This window comes from Leopardus geoffroyi, chromosome B2 (genome assembly GCF_018350155.1).
Source record: "Leopardus geoffroyi isolate Oge1 chromosome B2, O.geoffroyi_Oge1_pat1.0, whole genome shotgun sequence".
In the NCBI taxonomy this organism is placed as follows: Eukaryota; Metazoa; Chordata; class Mammalia; order Carnivora; family Felidae; genus Leopardus; species Leopardus geoffroyi.
The window spans coordinates 68,205,869-68,226,633 of NC_059332.1; the positions used below are offsets into that span (position 1 = coordinate 68,205,869).

General features: G+C 36.9%; 1 pseudogene; it reads left to right on the top strand.

The window, feature by feature from the left end:
• Positions 1-9,569: 9,569 nt before the first annotated feature.
• On the top strand, positions 9,570-20,399 carry LOC123609913 (annotated as a pseudogene).
• The last annotated feature ends 366 nt before the right edge of the window (positions 20,400-20,765 follow it).

Below are 20,765 nucleotides of genomic sequence, written 5' to 3' on the forward strand. Positions count from 1 at the left end.
TTTTATGTTTTATTTTATTGTTTTTGAGAGAGAGAGAACAAGTGGTGGAGGGGCAGAGAGAGGGAAAGAGGGACTCCCATGCAGGCTCTATGCTCGGTGTGGAGCCCAATGCAGTGTGGAGCCCACAAACCATGAGATCATGACTTGAGCCACAATCAGGAGTTAGACACTTAACCGACAGAGCCACATAGGCACCCCTGGGTTCTCTTTTTTATTTTATTTTTTATTTCTTTAAGAGGATAAAACTTTTCCCAGTTTATTGTTCCTAGCTTAACCATGTTCTTAAAACAAAGCTCAAGATTATTTATAGGAATACAAAAATACCCAGCACTGAACAAGCAAAATTTATCAACAGTCAAAAGAAGTATGAATGTCCTAAACACCCCAATTAAAAGTCAAAGATCGTCAAATTGGACAAAAAAGTGATAGTCAACTGTATACTGGCTACAAGAAACTCAGTTTAAATATAGGGGCAGAGATAGTTTAAGAGTCAAATGATAATGGGGCACCTGGGTGGCTCACTTGGTTCAGCATCTGACTTTGGGTCAGGTCATGATCTCATGGTTTATAGGTTTGAGCCCGCATTTGGCTGTCTGTTGTCAGGAGCCTGCTTCGATTCTCTGTCCCTCTCTCTCTCTGCCACTCACACGCAGTCTCTCTCTCAAAACAAATACATAAACTTAAAAAAAAGAGTAAAATGACGGAAAAAGATATTCCATAAAAACACTAGTCAAAAGTGGCCATATTCATGTAAGACAGAGTAGATGTCAGAGCAAAGACTATCACCAGGGATGAAGAGAATCCTTTCAGGTAGTATCATTTCTCTGATTCTCTTTTAGCCTTCTTTGTCCTCCCAACCTTTTTTTTTTTAATATGAAATTTATTGTCAAATGGTTTCCATATAACACCCAGTGCTCATCCCAACAGATGCCCTCCTCAATACCATCACCCACACTCCCCGCCCTCCCACCTCCCATCAACCCTCAGTTTGTTCTCAGTTTTTAAGAGTCTCTTATGTTTTGCTTCCCTCCCTCTCGAACCTTTTTTTTTTTCTTCCCCTTCCCCATGGTCTTCTGTTAAGTTTCTCAGGATCCACATATAAGTGAAAACATATGGCATCTGTCTTTCTCTGCCTGACTTATTTCACTTAGCATAATACCCTCCAGTTCCATCCACGTTGCTGCAAATGGCCAGATTTCATTCTTTCTCATTATCAAGTAGTATTCCATTGTATATATAAACCACATCTTCTTTATCCTTTCATCAGTTGATGGACATTTAGGCTCTTTCCATAATTTGGCTATTGTTGAAAGTGCTGCTATAAACATTGGGGTACAAGTGCCCCTATGCATCAGCACTCCTGTATCCCTTGGGTAAATTCCTAGCAGTGCTATTTCTGGGTCATAGGGTAGGTCTATTTTTAATTTTTTGAGGAACCTCCACACTGTTTTCCAGAGCGGCTGCACCAGTTTGCATTCCCACCAACAGTGCAAGAGGGTTCCCATTTCTCCACATCCTCTCCACTCCAGCATCTATAGTTTCCTGATTTGTTCATTTTGGCCACTCTGACTGGCATGAGGTGATATCTGAGTGTGGTTTTGATTTGTATTTCCCTGATGAGAAGCGACGTTGAGCATCTTTTCATGTGCCTGTTGGCCATCTGGATGTCTTCTTTAGAGAAGTGTTTATTCATGTTTTCTACCCATTTCTTCACTGGATTATTTGTTTTTCGGGTGTGGAGTTTGGTGAGTTCTTTGGGTTCTCTTTTTTATAGGAGCTTAGCCTTACACAGACTGTTTCAGAAGAGAAAGTATATTATGAAGGGAAGGGTATAGTATTCAATAACAATATATTCTAAAAGGAGATAAATTTAATTTTTTTTTCCATAGCTATCTTTTACTGAACCCTAGCTGAACATTGTACTAGCATAGAAGCCATATTAGTGGCCATCCCATATTCCTGGGACTTTTCAGTGTGCTCTGGTGAAATTCCAACTGCTGCTATCTGCATCCCTGTGCCTCAGTGCTCTTCTTTCAGGTGCAGACTTAAGTGCTAAGGAATTAATATCCTCAAGAGCAGCCATTAACCAATGACCTCCCAGGAGTTGGTGTATTAACATCCCCACTCCCTCACAGCTTGGGTGAAATGGCTTTAAGGTGTGTGCTTTGCACCAGTTTTGCAGAGTTTCTCTATAGAATTAAGCTCCAGGTACCTTTTGTAGTACCTGGCTTATCCATGCACTCTTTATTGGCTGTCTTCCAGTCACTCAGTCACTTGCCTCTACTTCCCTACCATATTTCTGAACTTCCCAAAAAAACTAATTTCACTCAAATCATTGCCTTGGAGTTGCCTGTGAGAACCCAAATTAACATAGCCAGCTACTTCATATTCACCATCTCAGCTAAAACAATTCTTTTTTTTTCTTTTTCTTTTTTCTTTTTTCTTTTTTAGAGAGAGAGAGAACACAAACGAGTTGGGGAGCGGGGCAGAAGAGAGAGAGAATCCCAAGTAGACTCCATGCTCAGCACGGAGCCTGATGCAGGGTTCAATCCCACAACCTTATGGTCATGACCTGAGCTGAAATCAAGAGACAGACCCCAGGGCATCTGAGTGGCTCAGTCGGTTAAGCGTCTGACTCTTGGTTTTGGCTCTGGTTGTGATCTTGCATTTCGTGAGTTTGAGCCCCACATTGGGCTCTGCACTGACAGAGTCTGCTTGGGATTCTCTCTGCCCCTACCCCTACCTAGCACACTCTGTCTCTCTCTCTCTCTCTCTCAAAATAAATAAACTTAAAAAAATTGTTTTTAAAGAGTCCTACACTCAACCCACTAGCCACCCAGGCGCCCAGCCAAAACAATTTTTTCAATATAGTCTTTATTATTAGATAGTATTATGTTATTTTTATGGATGAAGAAATAAAACTTGTGAGAGGTAAGGAACTTGACCAAGGTGAGTGTCAGAACTAGAATTAGTTGGAACTCAGGACTATCTCACTCATAAGTTTTTGCACGTTCCAATATACTAGGCTCTACCAGAACTGGAAGTTTTCTAATTATCTATTGATTCAACTTTCAGTAGATGATGATGTTGGAAGTTTTATGATTGGATGATATATTTTCAGGGAAATTAGACAAAATAGATTCTACATTAGCTTATAATATTTTGTGTTTTAAAAAAGACATCTGGTAACATTTTTTGTTAAACAGACATTTTTTAGCCTGAACAGGAAAAAAAAAAAAAAAGCAATTTCCAGCTGCTTGCTAGTACATATTATGTAGCCCTATTTAAATTAGTCAAATCCTCACCAGAGCTACTTTGGTTGAATAAATCTACTTCTTAAGAGTCTGTATAGATTCTTTCATTTGGCAACTTAGCTCTACTCACTTCCTTATCAAGACTTTAATAGAGAAAACGGTAGGTAGTAGGTGAATACACATCATGACATAAATAATTCATAAGGCTTGGGGCTCAGGAATTTTTGTATCTGAACAATTAATCAATCTACCTATGGAATTAATAGAATTTTGGTTTTAGGATTTCAGAAGTCAGTCAACAAATAAATGTTGAGATATTTGATGAGACAAAGTTAACCTTCCTACACTCTCCCTAATGCAAGTACTCTTAAGACTAATTCTATAGGAAGCAGGCACACAGAGAGGATCATGAAAATTTAAGGAAATGACAGTTTCTTTACCATGTATTGTATTAGCAATTTAATCTGTGCATTCTTTTTAGATTTTAAGTTAACAGTCTGCCAGGAAACACCCTGCAAAGTTGTCACACACGGGCAATATACCAGGTTAATAGAATGTTGGAAATAGCATGGAAGTGTTAGGAGATCTCAGAGAAAAAAGCTGTTTACTCTTCACCACCACGAGATATAATCTAAACATTACTTCCCTGAAAGGATATGCAGTGTCACTTACATTCAGCCTAGGCAATTGCATTTCTCTCCTGGTCTTTGCTGAACTGTGCAACATGAACGTAAGCTTTGGTTATTTGAGGTAAACGAACCCTGTGGTCATGCCTGTTTCAAGTGAAGCTAATGTCAATAAGGACAGGCACGGAGGAGAAACTAAACGCCCCAAAACACTTATTATCTTCACAAAATGTAATGAGTCAGTTCCTACCCTTATTGATGTCAGATTTTTATAGGGAACATTACATCACATAAAGTCTGAAGAAGAATGGAAGCCAGAATAAACAGAGCCATGCATCAAAAAGTCTTAAGTCTCACAGCAGACAGTGTAGCTAATGTAGTCATATTCATAGAATTTTTTATCCAGACTACAGCAATAAAACAGAAATATGCACATTGGAATATATTTATCTACCTCATAAAGTGTATAACATTTTATGTACACATGTAAATAAAAGGACTTTGCCTGTCTCCAGAAATGTACATGCTTTTCATTTCTCTAATGACTCACACATGAGGTTGCATAAAGTTTAATTAAGTCGTGAAATGTAGAAGATATATATACCAAACATATTTCATCTTAAAATTAATTTTGCCTATTTAAAAAAAAATACTCAACATTCCATAACATATCCTCATTTTAAGCTCTCAAGACTTAAATATTATTTCATTGAGAATGTTATATTGCCTGAGTTTTAAAACAAAGTTAAACATTAAGAGTATCAGTAATGGGATAGTAGTATTGTGATTATTATTGTTTTTTTAAGTTCTCATTTATTGGTGATATAACAAGCATTTACAGGCAGAATGACACAATCTCTTGGGTCTGCTTTACAATGCTTCAAATACTTTGGAAAAAATAAAAGTTTGGGGGTATCGATGAAACAACAGTGCAGAATGTTGATAATTATTGAAGGTGGAAAATGAGCATGAATGGGCTCATTATATTATTTTCTCTCATCTTATATATGTTTTAAATTTCCATTATAAAAACATAAAACAAGAAAAATATTAACTGAATAAAAATCACACAGTCTCTATTTAAAAGAGAAAGTTAGGAGCAGTAACAGTGAGATACAGCAATTTATATCAATAGAGATGGTGTAATTTTGGTTTTATGCTTTACAATGACCATATTAGGTACTTTCTGTGATAGTATTAATTTAGCATGCATCTGAAAGATTTTAATTACATATGGAAACTACATCTTTCTTAAATATGTTCAAAAGCTATCTTAAAGTATTTATAAAAAGTCAACTTTGGAACTAAAAATATGATCTTTTTATAAAAGTAAAATAGTCTCATCTCTATCATTTTCCATATGTTTGGAAGGGATTTACAAAGTGGGACAGCCCCTGGGGTGAAAAATCCCAGAGAAATCCCAGATACAGGTGCATCTTAACAATTCAGTAACCCTGTCTATAGTTCCTCTTTGCACAGAAGTTCTGGACATTTTTCTGACAGAGGTTTTTAGGCAGCATTTGTTGATACATATTTTCAAGCATCTGGTCAATAATATATAATATAATTACTAAATCATATCTCTTGTTTATAACATGCAAGAGAAATGAAATATGCATTCATGGCAGGTAAGTAATAGAATTTCATGTTAGTTTAAATGGATTTTAACAATGGGGTTTGTGGTTCTACGTTAGGCCTCATTTACATCTGAAGAAAAAAGTTCTTAAAATTAATACATTTGTTTTTCAACAAAATCATTTGCTTCAGCAAATGATCAGGTTGTTCTTAACATCGATGAATTGTGCTTGAGTGCCACCTGGTGGCTCTCTGCCTCCATACAGCAGGATTTCCCTTTGATCCTGGGCCTGAGAAAACCCTTGCACCAGCCTGGCATTCCAGATGCCAAATTAAAATAAGACATTATTTGCCAGACAGATAGATCGACTACTCAAAGACTGTAGCATCCTGAACCTCATAACACAATAATATCTTTATTTCATATTCATCCTCTTCATACTAGTTCAAATCCTGTATGTTCAAGTCCAAATATTCCCAGCCTGAGAGACTCTGCATTTTCTACACATTCTTCACATTTTGTGATGTCTACCCTGTTATTTATAGCTGCAGTCACAGCTGCCTCTAGATCAGTGGTTCTCAATCTTGAATGCTATTTGAATCATATTGAGTGTTTTTTAAAAAATGACGGAGGCCCAAACCCAGAAAATCTGCTATGATAGGTCTGGAATGGGGCAACATGAATCAGTAAATTTTAAAAGCTCTCCAGGTGATTGTAAACTGAGCCAGGTCATTTTGTAAAGGATTGTCTGTTCTTGAAAGGTGAGAATTATTTCTTCTTCATCTCTGAGAAAGTACATTGTGTTGAACACACTAAGAAAACAATATATGTGACAAAGATAAAGCAACTCTAGAGTCTACATGTTTGTTTTAAAACAAGGCAAGAACTGGTCCATCTGCAGAATCTTTGATTCATGGGCTCTGCTAAGAGTATGCCATTGTCCCATTCCCCAGAAGACAAACTAAGGGTACAAATAGCTCCTTTTTCACTCAGTTCCATGCAATTCAATAAAAAAATTTAGTATCCAGATATTTTTTAAGTTAAGAACTACATTGTGGCAAATTTATATATATAGCAACACATACATAAAATCATGAATCACAATATTATTTATAATAGAAAAATATCAGAAATAATCCAATACTTATTTATAGGAGACTGGTTGAATAAATTATAGTATGGAGTACCATGTGAGCATAAAAAAGAAAATAAGAGAGATCTCTATGAGTTACTACGAAATTATTTCCACCATATGTTGATAAGTAAACATGACAAGGTCTGAAATGTCTATTCTATACTCCTTATTGTGTAAGAAAGAAAGAGAAATACATGTTTGTTTTGCCAAAAACAGGAAATGAAGAATAAACAAAATAATGAAGACATTTACCTTTAGAAGACAGGTGGGAAATGGAAGAAATAAGGATGGAGTGGCATTCTGTGAGCACACCATCTCACATAGTTTCAACCTTTGAATCATATAAATGTTTTTACATAATCAAAAATTAAATGACAGTATGAAAAAAAAATTAAATTGGCCATAAACACAAATAAATGGACCCAAATATATCAAAGTATATTTAATATAACCAAACAGAAAAAAGAATTAATTCAAGTAACTTTTGAACACATTACTATACATGCTTTAAAAAAATGTTTTTAATGTTTTTTTTTTATTATTTTTGAGAGAGAGACAGAGAGACAGAGACAGAGTGCAAGTGGAGGAGGGGCAGAGAGAGAGGGAGACATAGAATCTGAAACCTGCTCCAGGCTCTGAATTGTCAGCCCAGAGCCCAATGCAGGGCTCAAACTCCCAAACCACGAAATCATGACCTGAGCAGAAGTTGGATGCTTAACCAACTGAGCCACCAGGTGCCCCTACTATACATCCTTAGTGGGATATATTCTATGAACAAAAAGAAAAGAAATATTTACTTACTATACTACTCTTAGTAGTCATATTGTATTAAAACTCTAAAACTATTCTATGGTAGGATACTGTAAATAACGTATTATTGTTACTATGATCCAAGATTTTCAGTGTAAAAAAGTTACATATAACTTTTTATATATAATATATATATATATATATATATGGCAAGCATATATATTAAACAAAAGCAAAGCTAAACCCTAAAATGTTAAATTCGTAATATTTTAAAAACTAAATTAAAACAAAGCAATCTCTTAGCCCATAAAAATAAAAGTATATCCAATTGAAACTACAATCACATAGAAAAGAATTTTTCCAAGTAACTTTTAAAAATAAAATGTGATTGCATATCTCTACAGAAATATACCCTAAGGATGAAAAGAACTGCAAAATAAAAAAAAAAGTAACTATTTTCAGTAATCATATTGTAGACAATAGTGTTATTCTGAAATTGTTATTCAGGATAAAACCAATGACTATGCGATATGCTAATTCTTTCATTCCTGGTGTCACTGAGAACCAAGGTTCTTGGCATGGAGGAAAAGAAATAAAAATGTAAGACAGAAGCTTTTAGTAAAAACCCTACAGTCTTAAATTTGAATTGGTTGTATTATTCAGGATATATTATTGGATGTACTATTCAGTATAATCGAGGATATAATTCTTCTTAAAAAGAAATTCCTAGCTTTCTCTACTGAAAAGGCCAGAAACAATGATTGTATCATTGGTAATGAGCATCCCTGGAGCTTAGACTATGTTAATCTAAATACCATTTCACTCTAAAAAAAGAGAAGTAGCTGGTTCCAGGTCTAGGGCAGAGATAATATAAAGCAAACTTGGAACCTCTTACACCACAAGGCAAGGAAATGCTCAAAGACTAGTGAGGGCATGTCTTGATTAGAAGAGGCTTCCATTAGCTAAATCTGGGATAATCTGAGCATCAAAGAAGACCAAAAACAGTAAAGGATTAAAAGGTCAAGTTAAAAATAGAGTTCCTAATGGCACACAAAAGAAATAGAGAGGTAAAAGAGGTGGGGAGAATGTTGACAGGAAGAAAAACTTTTCTTGATAGAGGAATGACAGCTAATAATTATAAAGGAGTGAAAGAATTTTCTTAAACTAATCACTTTATCTTCCATAGCCTAATAACTGACTTAGGTGAGAATGATTAATGGATGATAAAACTATTGCTTAAACGTTGATGGGAAACAGTATATTCACATGGTCTCTAAGTACCCTATGAAATACTTACTAATTTCAAAGAGAATATACCTTCAGAAAGGAGCCATCTGGCAGTCTGCCCTTAACCAAATGATTATATATTTTGCATCACCAGTAGGAAGACAAACTGACCTACTGAGCTTCCTGATGTCATGTAGTAAGTACACATCAACTATGATTCAGGCTCACCAGAAATATTTAATTTAAACCTAATCAAAAGGAAATCATAATACAAATTCATAATGTGAGACATTTACAATGTCATGAAAAACTAAACAAGGTAGAAGGAATGTTCTAGTTTAAAGAGACATGGCAACAAAATATGATGTATGAATCTTGATCATACCCAAAAAAGCAAAAACAGCTATAAAAGTTATTTTATGTACAGCTAGGGAGGGGCAGAGAGAGAGAATCCCAAGCAGGCTCTGAACCACTGGTACAGAGCCTGATGTGGAGCTCGAACTCACAAACTGTGAGATCATGACCTGAGTCGAAGTCAGATGCTTAACTGACTGTGCCACACAGGTGCCCCCAAAATTGCATATCTAAATGAAAAGATTTTGAGTTAATAATGACCTTAGAAATCACCTAACTAAACCTCCTCAGTTTGTAGATGAGAAAACTGATTCAGAGATTCAGTGGCTTGTCCAAATTCAACAAATGTTTAGTGCAAAAGCTGTGAAATCTAAAGTATACAATCCATAGTGGTTTCCATTAATCCATTTATTGAGCAACTCCTATATGCCAAGCAGTCCTACTTCCCATTTGAGATGAACCAAGAACATACTAAATGAGGAAATGCATATATAACTCAATCATTACAAATTTCAAATTTAAATTTAAAATTGATTGAGCAAAGGAGAAGGCAGAAATGTTGGCTTTGAAGATGGAGGGGTTCATGAGCCAAGGCACATGGACAGCTACAGAAGCTTGGAACAGCCTCAGCTGATAGCCAGCTGGGAATGGTGACTGCTCCAATCCACACCTACAATGAACTGAATTCTGCCAAGCATCTAAATGAGCAAGGTAAAGAATTCTTCCCTAGAGCTTCCAGAAAGGAATGCAACCTTAATGACACCTTGATTTTAGCTCAGTGAAACTCACAGTAGACATCTGACCTACAGAACTGTAAAATAATAAATTCGTATTGTTTTTTAAAAAAAATGGTTATGGGGCACCTGGGTGGCTCAGTCAGTTGGGCATCTGACTTCGGCTCAGGTCATGATCTTGCTGTTTGTGAGTTTGAGCCCCACGTCGGGCTCTGCACTGACAGTTCAGAGCCTGCAGCCTGCTTCAGATTCTGTGTCTCCCTCTCTCTCTGCCCCTCTCCTGCTCACTCTCTGTCTCTCAAAAATAAATAAATATTTTTTAAAAACCTTTACAAAAAAAAAAAAAAAACGGTCTATGAAAAATAGGGGCACCTGGGTGGCTCAGTCGGTTAAGCATCCTATTTTGGCTCAGGTCATGATCTCATGGTTTGTGAGTTTGAGTCCCATGTCGGGCTCTGTGCTGACAGCTCAGAGCCTGGATCCTGCTTCAGATTCTGTCTTCACACATCTTCAGATGTGTCTCCTCCATCTCTGCCCCCACTCGCACCCCTGCTCGCACTTTATCTCTCTCTCTATCAAAAATAAATAAACACTAAAAAAAAATTTTTTTAAACAATGGTTGGACAAAAATAGGAACCAGGGATTTGTTAGTTCATATAACTGGAAAGGGCAGGTGTGGAGACTTGAAACAGGTCTCAGGTACCACTGGAATAGAACTCAGATTATGTTTACTATTTCTCTTCATATTTTGGCTGTACCTCTCTTTGTATGAGGGTCTCTGTGTTTCTATTTAGAGACAGATTTCCTTCATGTCACAGAGGATGGATACAGCCAAGGAAACTCCAGAACTACTACTCAGCTCAACAACATTAAAGAAAACAGAGGACCTCCCTTTTAGTGTCCATATGTAATATCACATAGAAGGTTACTGATTGTCCCAGATCAGATCATGTAAAAAAAACAAAACAAAACAAAAAAACAAAAGACAAAAAACAAAACCTGGCCTGAGGGTCAGAACACTGTATTTGGCCAGATTTGGGTCACGTGCAACCCCACTGTCCACTAGTAAGCTGACACGTAACTGACAGCCCTATCACTCCTGCCTGCCTACCCTCAACCCCACCAACCACATGGAGCAAGATAAGGGCAGATTCCCTAAGATGAAGGTGAAAAGGAACACCAGGCAGACAAAAACGAAAGAAAGAGGTAATAACTACAGTGAGTAAACAACAGGAACAAATTATAAAGGTAAAAATGCATATGAACTATTCAGGAAGTAGTACAAACTCAGTTCTGGTAGGGTTCCAGGGAATAATGAGAGAAAAGGTACTTGGGGCTATATTGTGAAAGTTAGTAAAATAGTGAAACGTCAGGCAGAAGAAAGTGGTACCTATTAGGTAGAAAGTGGAGAGCCACCAGCTTTAAAAACAAGCACACAATGGCATGATTTAATTTGGGTTGTGGGAAGGTTATCAGTCATCAGTGTATAAAAGTGTAGTCCTAGGTCCACCAACATCAGAAATTATCTGGGTACTTTGTTAAAAATGCAAAATCCTGAGTCCTACCCAAATTTATCAAATGAGAATCTCTAAAGGTGGGTCACAGATAGCTGCATTAGAAATAAGAACCACAGGGACACCTGGGTGGCTCAGTTGGTTAAGCATCTGACTTTGGGTCAGGTCATGATCTCATGGTTCATGAGTTCAAGCCCCATGTCAGGCTCTGTGCTGACAGCTCAGAGCCTGGAACCTGCTTTAGATTCTGTGTCTCCCTCTCTCTCTGCCCCTCACTCACTCACACTCTGTCTCTGTCTCTCAAAAATAAATAAATGTTAAATTTTTTTTTCTTTTTTAAAAAAGAAAGAAAGAAGCACCACAGGCATTATTTCTACATTCTAAAAGCTGAGAACAAATAGGGTAGAATTTTAATAAGAAAAATGTTTAACAGTATACATTTCCAAAATGTTTTAGATAATTAAAAACCTCCCACTTAATCCTTATGCATTTTGTCTGTTACTACTAACTAGCAGAGTGATGGGTCAATAATTTAACTGCTCTGGGCCACAGCTACCCAGTCTGTGAAAAGTAAAATTTGGACTAATAATTAATCTCCTTTAACATTATAATACCATGATTTTTAAATCCTGTTTCTTGAAATATTTCTACATCCCTATGCAGTAAAAGGTTAATTCAGCAGGCTTGGGTTGTTACTCAACCCTGCCCATTCCAAAGAAAGGGCAATCCCTTGATGGCCCTGGAAAATTACTTCTGCCTTGGGATATCCTGCCAGATGAGAGGGTTTTTATATACCTCAGGCCTTGGGACATGTTGCATCAGTTTGGCCTTTGTGAGGCTGGATCCCCACATAAAAATACTAATCCCCAATTGACTGATCCCAAAATAAAATACTGGATACCAAGGCTCAGGAAAGTTTCCCTGGTTCACTACTTTGCACATGTCACACATCATTGATGGGAGAAAAGAGCATCCAACTACAACTACACTAAAAGACAACACCTAGAAGCTCATTCCTGGACTTCAGCCATGTGTATTTTCTCAATGCTGATTTTAATCTTCATCCTTCCACTGTAATAAACCATAGCCATGAATATAACAGCCTTTCTGAGTTCTGTGAGCCTTTCTAGCAAATCATCAAATCTGAGGTTGGTCTTGGAGACCCTTGACACAATCAGCATTTCAACATTACACTTTCAGTGTGGCTTCCAATTCAAGTAAGCTTAAATATTGTTTAAATAAAACATTCTGTATTAATTTTTCATTCTGCTGCCCTTCAACTTAATATCTATTAGAAATATATCCTAAAGAAATCATAATGAAATAAAGAAAGCCATATCTTAATTTAAAAGCTAATTGCAGTATAGTAGAAAATTGAAACAACCTAAAATTTAAATAATCTAGGTATGCTTTACTGAATGATAATATGTCCATTTAGTGGAATAGTTATTAAAATGGCTTTAAAAATTTTTTTTAATGTTAATTTATCTTCGAGAGAGAGACAGACAGGGCGTGAATGGGGGAGGGGCAAAAAGAGAGGGAGACAGAATTCAAAGGAGGCTCCCGGCTCTGAGCTGTCAGCACAGAGTCTGATGTGGGGCTTGAACCCATGAATCGTGAGATCATGACCTGAACCAAAGTTGGACACTCAACCGACTGAGTTACCCAGGTGCCCTAAAATGTTTAATTAAAGAACACAACTGTTTCCAAACCATGTATGCATATAAACAAAAACTAAAAGAGAACATGGACAAACAGGAGATTATTTACTGTAGTATTCAAAGTTTTAAAAAAATTTTTTTTAATGTTTATTTATTTTTGACACAGAGAGACAGAGCATGAGCAGGGGAGGGGCAGAGAGAGAGGGAGACACAGAATCTGAGCAGGCTCCAGGCTCGGAGCTATCAGCACAGTGCCCGACATGGGGCTCGAACTCACAGACCGCAAGATCATGACCTGAGCCAAAGTCGGAGGCTCAACTGACTGAGCCACCCAGGCGCCCCTCGAACATTTTTTACTGATTATTGTTGCTATAATAAAATTGTTTTTATAATAAGTAAATATTTTAAGTGCCAAATTATAAATGTAATTCTCTGGTTCATGGTACTAATTCAATATTCTTAATATGAATAATAAAAATCAAGATCACTGACACCATAAACCATCCACTAACTAAAATAGATATTGTAGGCTCTAGGTGGAACCCAAGTCCCTACACAGGATTAGGAAATAAGAGAGAGGGGCAATATGGAAAACATGTAGTGGAAAGGGATTGGTCACAGGGCCAAACCCACACATTGAGTACCGGCTTTACCTGCCTCTAGCTGTGAAGTCATGAGCAGTCTCCTTCACCTTGCAGAACCTGAGTTTCCTCATTTGTTAAATGGGAACAATAATAAAGGCTTTACAGAATTACTGCCACAATAAATGAGTAAAACACTTAATGCAGTGTCTGCACAAGAAAAAGCTAAATAAATGTTCAGTCTCTGCCTTCTCCCTCAATTCTACACTCAAAGATTGCAGATGTTAATCTATAAAGTTTTTTAAAGTGCTTTTCTCCTGTGACACCTACTTTCCATACCATATTAATTATGAAAGTATTTACTCTCATGGCATAAAGAATGGTGACCCAATAGATCTGAAGAGAAATCTTAATTTCTAGGTGATTGGTAACACATACATCACTTTTTTTTCACTTAGGTAAGTCAAAAATCCAATTTTGAAAATCAAATGATCTCATCTGAACCTGTTACTAATTTTCAAATCCAGAATAAAGCAACGTTAACACAACAAATATTTATCAGAGGCCATTAACGAGTCAAAAACAACAATAAAAATAGAAAAATAATGAAATAATAATAGGTAGGGATCTTACCACAGCCACTGTCACTGCTTTCCAAAAGCTTCTGGGCATTGTATTTTGCTAAGGAATTCAATGATGGAAATTTTTCAAAATTGTTTCTTTCTTTTTAAGTGCAAAACAGAAAATTGTGGTCAAATTGTCTTTCCATGGTTATTTCAAAAGCAAAATAAAATGATAGTGCACAAATATTTTCATGCAGTTTGCAAAGTTGCATAGTACATCCATCCAGTCTATCTGACATGTTACTCTATGTTTTTGTGTGGGAAGTAATGTCTCTTACCAAAGCATGCTCTTTATTTGGTCAAACAGAAGATTCAGAGAAAAACAAGTAAGGCAATCTTCATTTTCTTACTAGTGGGAGTCAAGTCTGCATTGAAGAAATATTTGTCATGCTCACCACATTTTTGTTATATACTTGTCTCACAGAGCCAGTGTACAACTTTGAAGAAAGAAGAATAACTGCTGTGTATAATGCTGGAAAAATACTCCCTGCTATCCAGCTTCCCTCCTACAGGATAGCCAGGCCAATCTTTCTGAAACATAACTTTGAATTCTGAATCTTGCTCAAAATTTCCAAAAGTCTTCCTTTTGTCTTTTGCCTGACAGCCAGGCTGTCCAGCCCAACTTTAGTGATTGCTCCCACCAAAAGCCCCCCAATAACAAGGCCAAACTAGTCCACCTCTGTACTTTGCTCATCCTGCTACAACTGCTTAGAATGACTTTTGTCTAAATCCTAAGCATCTGTCAACACCCAGCTCAAGCCCTCTCTCATTCATAAGACCTTTCCTAGTCCTTGTGGTTCACACATTAGCTCTGTCTGAATGCCCATAGCAGCTTTTGTATGAACTCTTCTTTTGGTATTTAATAAAATACTCTCTTGTACCCTTGCCATGTCTTTTTATGATTCACCTTCTACTGCAGCTGTGGGAAAATGCAAGTGTATACCACTCCCTCCTTTGTTAATAAAATGTTTCCCCCACCCCCACCCGTGTGGACTTTGGTGTTTGACTTGCTTTGACCAATGAAATAGTTGGTATGTAACACTTCCAAACAGAAGCTTTTAAAGGAATTGCAATATTCCAAAAGTTCCTACCTCCTATGCCCTCCACCTTCAGAAAAGCATGTTGTACATAAAGTTTTCCTTTAGTTTAGGTCCTAAAATAAGGAGATATGTGGAGGAAATTCAGCCTGCAGTTTGTAGAACAATCACAACATCCAACCAGTAGCTGACAATATGGACCTGAACAAGAAATAAATATTTATTATTGTGAACTGCCGAGAATTTGAGATTGCTTATCACATAGTGAAAGACAACTGATATAATAACTATTATTTCTTAGGTACTATGTCCTATATCCACAATATCTCATCTAACCAACACAATAATCCTATGTGTTAGCATACTTTATTATCCCCATTTTACATATGAGAAAATGAGAATAAGAGAGATAAGGTAACTAATCCAAAACACACAATGCTGTAAAATTCTACAATCAGACACATTTAGCTTTGAAGTTAGATTCTGTCACTTACTGAATATAGTATCATAGGCATAATATAATCTCACTGGAACTCAGTCACATATTCTCACTGTACTTCTAACGGCTGTTGGAAGGATTAAATTAAATAATGTGAATGACCAAATAATTTAATAAATTAGTGAGTTTTAATTTATGTCATCTCTAAATTAGGCCCTGAGATAAAGACTTGGTGTGGGTAGTTTAGGAAACACGTGTAACAAAGTGGGGGAAATGAGGTGGAGAATGAGAAAAGTGAATAAAATGATTAGGTTACTATTTGGGGAAATGGGCTCAATCCCACAAAGATAGGTATATGTGGAATATGTATCAGATGGTCAAGTAAGTTCCTATCAGGCCCAACCCTTTCACAAATAACAACAAACCCCAGACCGAAAAAAAAAAAAAAAAAGGAAGCAAAGTCACTGGAAAGTGAACCAAAAAAGTGAACAAGTGGATTTTAGAAGAATCAAAACTTGGAAGAAGGATCAAAAGAGATGAGTTTCCCATCATTACAGATTTTATCCTGAGAGCAGGGTAACATTAGCACTAAACAGTGTGTCTAAAATCTAATACAAAACAGTCTTTCTGGCCTGAAAATCAGAGGATGGAATTTAGAGCAGCCACAGATCCTGGTAAGTTGGGAAAAATAAGTCAACCAGAAAGGAAGAGCCCTGAATTCCATTTATAAACTCTGCCCAAGTCTCTGAACCACACATGAATGGGGCAGAATCCAATACCTCAGCTAAGGACAAAAGGAATGAACAAAAACTTGAGCTGCTGCCCAAGAAAAAAGTGTTTACAGTTTAAATTTGGCCAGTTAATTTTCCACTTAAAAATATGATTAACAATCTTTGGAGAAATATAGAGTATTCACTACATAACATTCTACAATGTCCAAGATATAATCCAAAATTGCTCAATTTATAAAAAATCAGAGAAGTGTGGCCTATTTTCAACAGACAAGATTATTAACCAAGACCAATCCCAAAATGATCTAGATGTTCAAATTAGCAGACATGAATTTTAAAGCAGATTTTGTAGTTCTGCTCATTGAAATAAAAGAAAATATTCCTGTATTAATAAAAACAAAGAATCGCAGCATAAAAAATAGAAACTATTTTTAAAAGGAACCAGAAGAAAAATCATGAACTGATAAAAATGCACTTTTGAAAATAAAATCTCAATGAGCAGGCTTAACATCACATTGGATATGATAGAAGAAAGAATAAGTGAACTTGAAGATAGGTCAATAGAAATTATCCAATCTGAAGGACAAAAATTTTTTTGTTTTATATTATCAAATCTCAAAACACTTTAGGACAATAACAGAAGTCTAACATACATGAATCAGAATCCCCAAAGGAAAGCACAGAAAGAGAAGGGGAGAAAAAATATTTGAAATATAATAGCCAAAATCTTCCAAATTTAGTAAAGGACAAAAATTTACAGATTCAAGATGCTCAACAGGAGAAATGCAAAGAAAACCACACCTGGACACATCATAGGCAAGCTGCTAAAAAGCAATGATAAAGAGAAAATTTTTAAAGCAGTCAGAAAAACAATGAAACATTGCCAATAGGGGCATAACTATTTGACTATGAACTGACTTCTCATCAGAAACTTATAGAGATCAGAAGACAGTAAAACAATGTTTAAAGTGCTGAAAGAAAAAAAAACTATCAATTCATAAGTCTATATCTTTCTTGATATACTTGAAAATGTCTTTCAAGTATAAAGTTAAAATAAAGATATTTTCATGTAACAGAAAACTGAAAGAACTGTACTACAAGAAATGCAAAAAAAAAACAAGTAAAACTAAATTTCTGTGGGCTAAAAAAAAGTGAAACCAGTGGAAACTCAAATCTTCAAGAAGAAATAAGGAGCTTCAGAAATGATTACTATAGATAAATATGAGACTATTTTTCTTCTTTTAAAACATAGGACTATTGGGACACCTGGGTGGCTCAGTCAGCTAAGCATCTGACTTTTGATTTCAGCTCAGGTCAAGTTCTCATGGTCATGAAATGGAGCCCCACATCGGGCTCTGTGCTGACAATGCACAGCCTGCTTGGATTCTCTCTCTCCCTCTCTGTCTGCCCCTCCCCTCATGCTTTCTCTCTCTCTCAAAATAAATAAACATACATTAAAAAAATGACTCTCTTAAGCAAATATAATATTGTCTTGTGCAATTTATAATATATATAGATGTAAATCTTACAACATCTGTAGCATAAAAGATGGAAAAGGATCTATAAAGTTGCATGGGTACTACATTTTTTTTTAAGTTTTAATTTATTTTCTTTGACAGAGAGAGACAGCAAGTGTGGTAGGGGCAGAAAGAGCAAGAAAGAGAGAATCCCAAGCAGGCTCCGTGCTGGAGCCCAATGTGGGGCTTGATCTCACAAACCATAAGATCATGACCTGAGCCAAAACTAAGAGTTGAATATTCAACCAACTGAGCCATCCAGGCACCCCGGTTTTGACATTTTTATGTCAAGCAGATACCTATATATCATGACCTATTTATATAATATATATATACACACATATATACATATATAATATACATATATATATACATATACATATATAATGCAAAGAGGTCTAGCCAAAAAGTTGTTAAGAAAATAAATTTTTTATACATTTTTTTAGTGTTTATTTAAATTTTTTTATGTTTATTTATTTTTGAGAGAGAGAGAGTGTGTGTGAGCAGGGGGAGGGCAGAGAGAGAGGTAAACACAAAATCTGAAGTGGGATCCAGTGTCTGAGCTGTCAGCATAGAGCCCGTCACGGGGCCCGAACTCACGAACAATGAGATCATGACCTGAGCTGAAGTCGGATGCTAAACTGACTGAGCCACGCAAGCATCCCTTTAATGTTTATTTATTTTTCAGAAAGAGAGAGAGAGTGAGAGACAGAATGCAAGTGGGGAGGGGCAGAAAGAAAAGCAGACACAGAATCTGAAGCAGGCTCCAGGCTCCAAGCTGTCAGCACAGAGCGTGATGTAGTGCTTGAACTCACAAGCTGTGAGATCATGACCTGAACTGAAGTTGGATGTTTAACCACCTGAACCACCCAGGAGCACTAAAATAAATTTTTTTTTTAATATTCAAATAATCAAAAAAAGGCAGACAAGGAAGAACAGAGGAATAATAGAGAACACAAACAGAAAATAATAAAATAGCATCCCTAAGTCCAACCACATCAATAATTACATTAACTGTTAATGAACTAAATACTCCAATTAAAAGGCACAGATTGTGGGGCGCCTGGGTGGCGCAGTCGGTTAAGCGTCCGACTTCAGCCAGGTCACGATCTCGCAGCCCGTGAGTTCGAGCCCCGCGTCAGGCTCTGGGCTGATGGCTCAGAGCCTGGAGCCTGTTTCCAATTCTGTGTCTCCCTCTCTCTCTGCCCCTCCCCCGTTCATGCTCTGTCTCTCTCTGTCCCAAAAATAAATAAACGTTGAAAAAAAAAAAAATTAAAAAAAAAAAAAAAAAAAAGGCACAGATTGCTAAAATGAATAAAAAAGTAAGACCCAACAATCTTCTGTCTACAGGAGATACACATTAAATATAAAGGCACAGGTTGAAAGGAAATGGAAGGAAAAGATATGCCATACAAATAATAATCATGAGAAGACTAGAGTGGCTATATTAATATTGGACAAAATAGACTTCAAAAAGCATCCCACCAGAGAACAAGGAAGGTAGAGTCACCTCTGCTTTCACTGGAACAAGCACTTTTGGTACAGAGGAAAGTGCTCAGAAAGAAAAACAGTGACAGACATAGTGTCAAAAACTGTGTGCTGCTGTAGGTGAATTTAGTTGAGCCAAGGGGATGTGAAGAAGCTATCAGTGGCATCTACTACAAAGTGAATGAATAAATCAATTAATAAATAGTGGTCTCATAGCCATTGCAGTATACAATGAGTTGTATAGAGACAGTGCTGTGGCAAGTGAGAGCCAGACAGGCACCTGGTGACTCTGTGCCTCACTGAGGAAAATAAACATGGAGAGGAGATCCTTAGAAGCCAAGAGGCAACTGTCATCATGTGCATTTTTTTCTATGCAATTTATTGTCAAATTGGTTTCCATACAACACCCAGTGCTCATCCCAACAGGTGCCCTCCTCAATGCCCATCATGTGCATTATTTATGCAAACTCTGGGGGGAGCACAAGAAGAAGAACCCAGATGCTTCAGTCAGCTTCTCAGAGTTTCTAAGAAGTGCTCAGAGAGGTGGAAGACTATGTCTGCTAAACAGAAAGAAAAGTTAAAGACATGAAAAAGGCAGACAAGGCCCATTACAAAAGAGAAATGAAAACTTATTACCCGCCCCCCTTACAGAGGAAACAAAAAAGAATTTCAAGGATCCCAAGGCACCCAAGAGGTCTCCTCTGGCCTTTTTCTTGTTTTGTTCTGAGAATCACCCCAAAATCAAAGGAGAACATCCTGGCCTATCCATTGGTGACATTGGTGACATTGCAAAGAGACTGGGAGAGATGTGGAATAATAACACTGCAACAGATGACGAGCAGCCTTACAAAAAGAAGGCTGCTAAGCTGAAGAAAACTATGGAAAAGATACTGCTGCATACTGAGCTAAAGGAAAACCTGATGCAGCAGCAAAAATGGAAGTCATCAAGGCCAAAAAAAGTGAGAAGAAAGAAAAGGAGAAAGACAAGGAAGATGAAGGAGATGAGGAGAAAGAAGATGAAGAAAATGCAGATGAAGAAGATGATGATGATGAATAAGTTGGTTCTAGTGCAGTTTTTTTTTCTTGTCTACAAAACATTTAACCCCCTTGTACACAACTAATACCTTTTAAAGAAAAAAAATTGAAATGTAAGGCTATGTAAGATTTGTTTTTAAACTGTACAGTGTCCTTTTTTGTATAGTTAACACACTACCAAGTGTGTCTTTAGGTAGCCCTGTTCTGGATGTATTTGCAGTAACCACTAACTTTGTCTGGTACAGTACAGGGGTTAAAATCGGTATGGAAATTTATGGGACGCCTGGGTGGCTCAGTCGGTTAAGCATCCGACTTCAGCTCAGGTCACGATCTCACGGTCCGTGAGTTCGAGCCCCGCGTGGGGCTCTGGGCTGATGGCTCAGAGCCTGGAGCCTGCTTCTGATTCTGTGTCTCCCTCTCTCTCTGCCCCTCCCCTGTTCATGCTCTGTCTCTGTCTCAAAAATAAATAAACGTTAAAAAAAA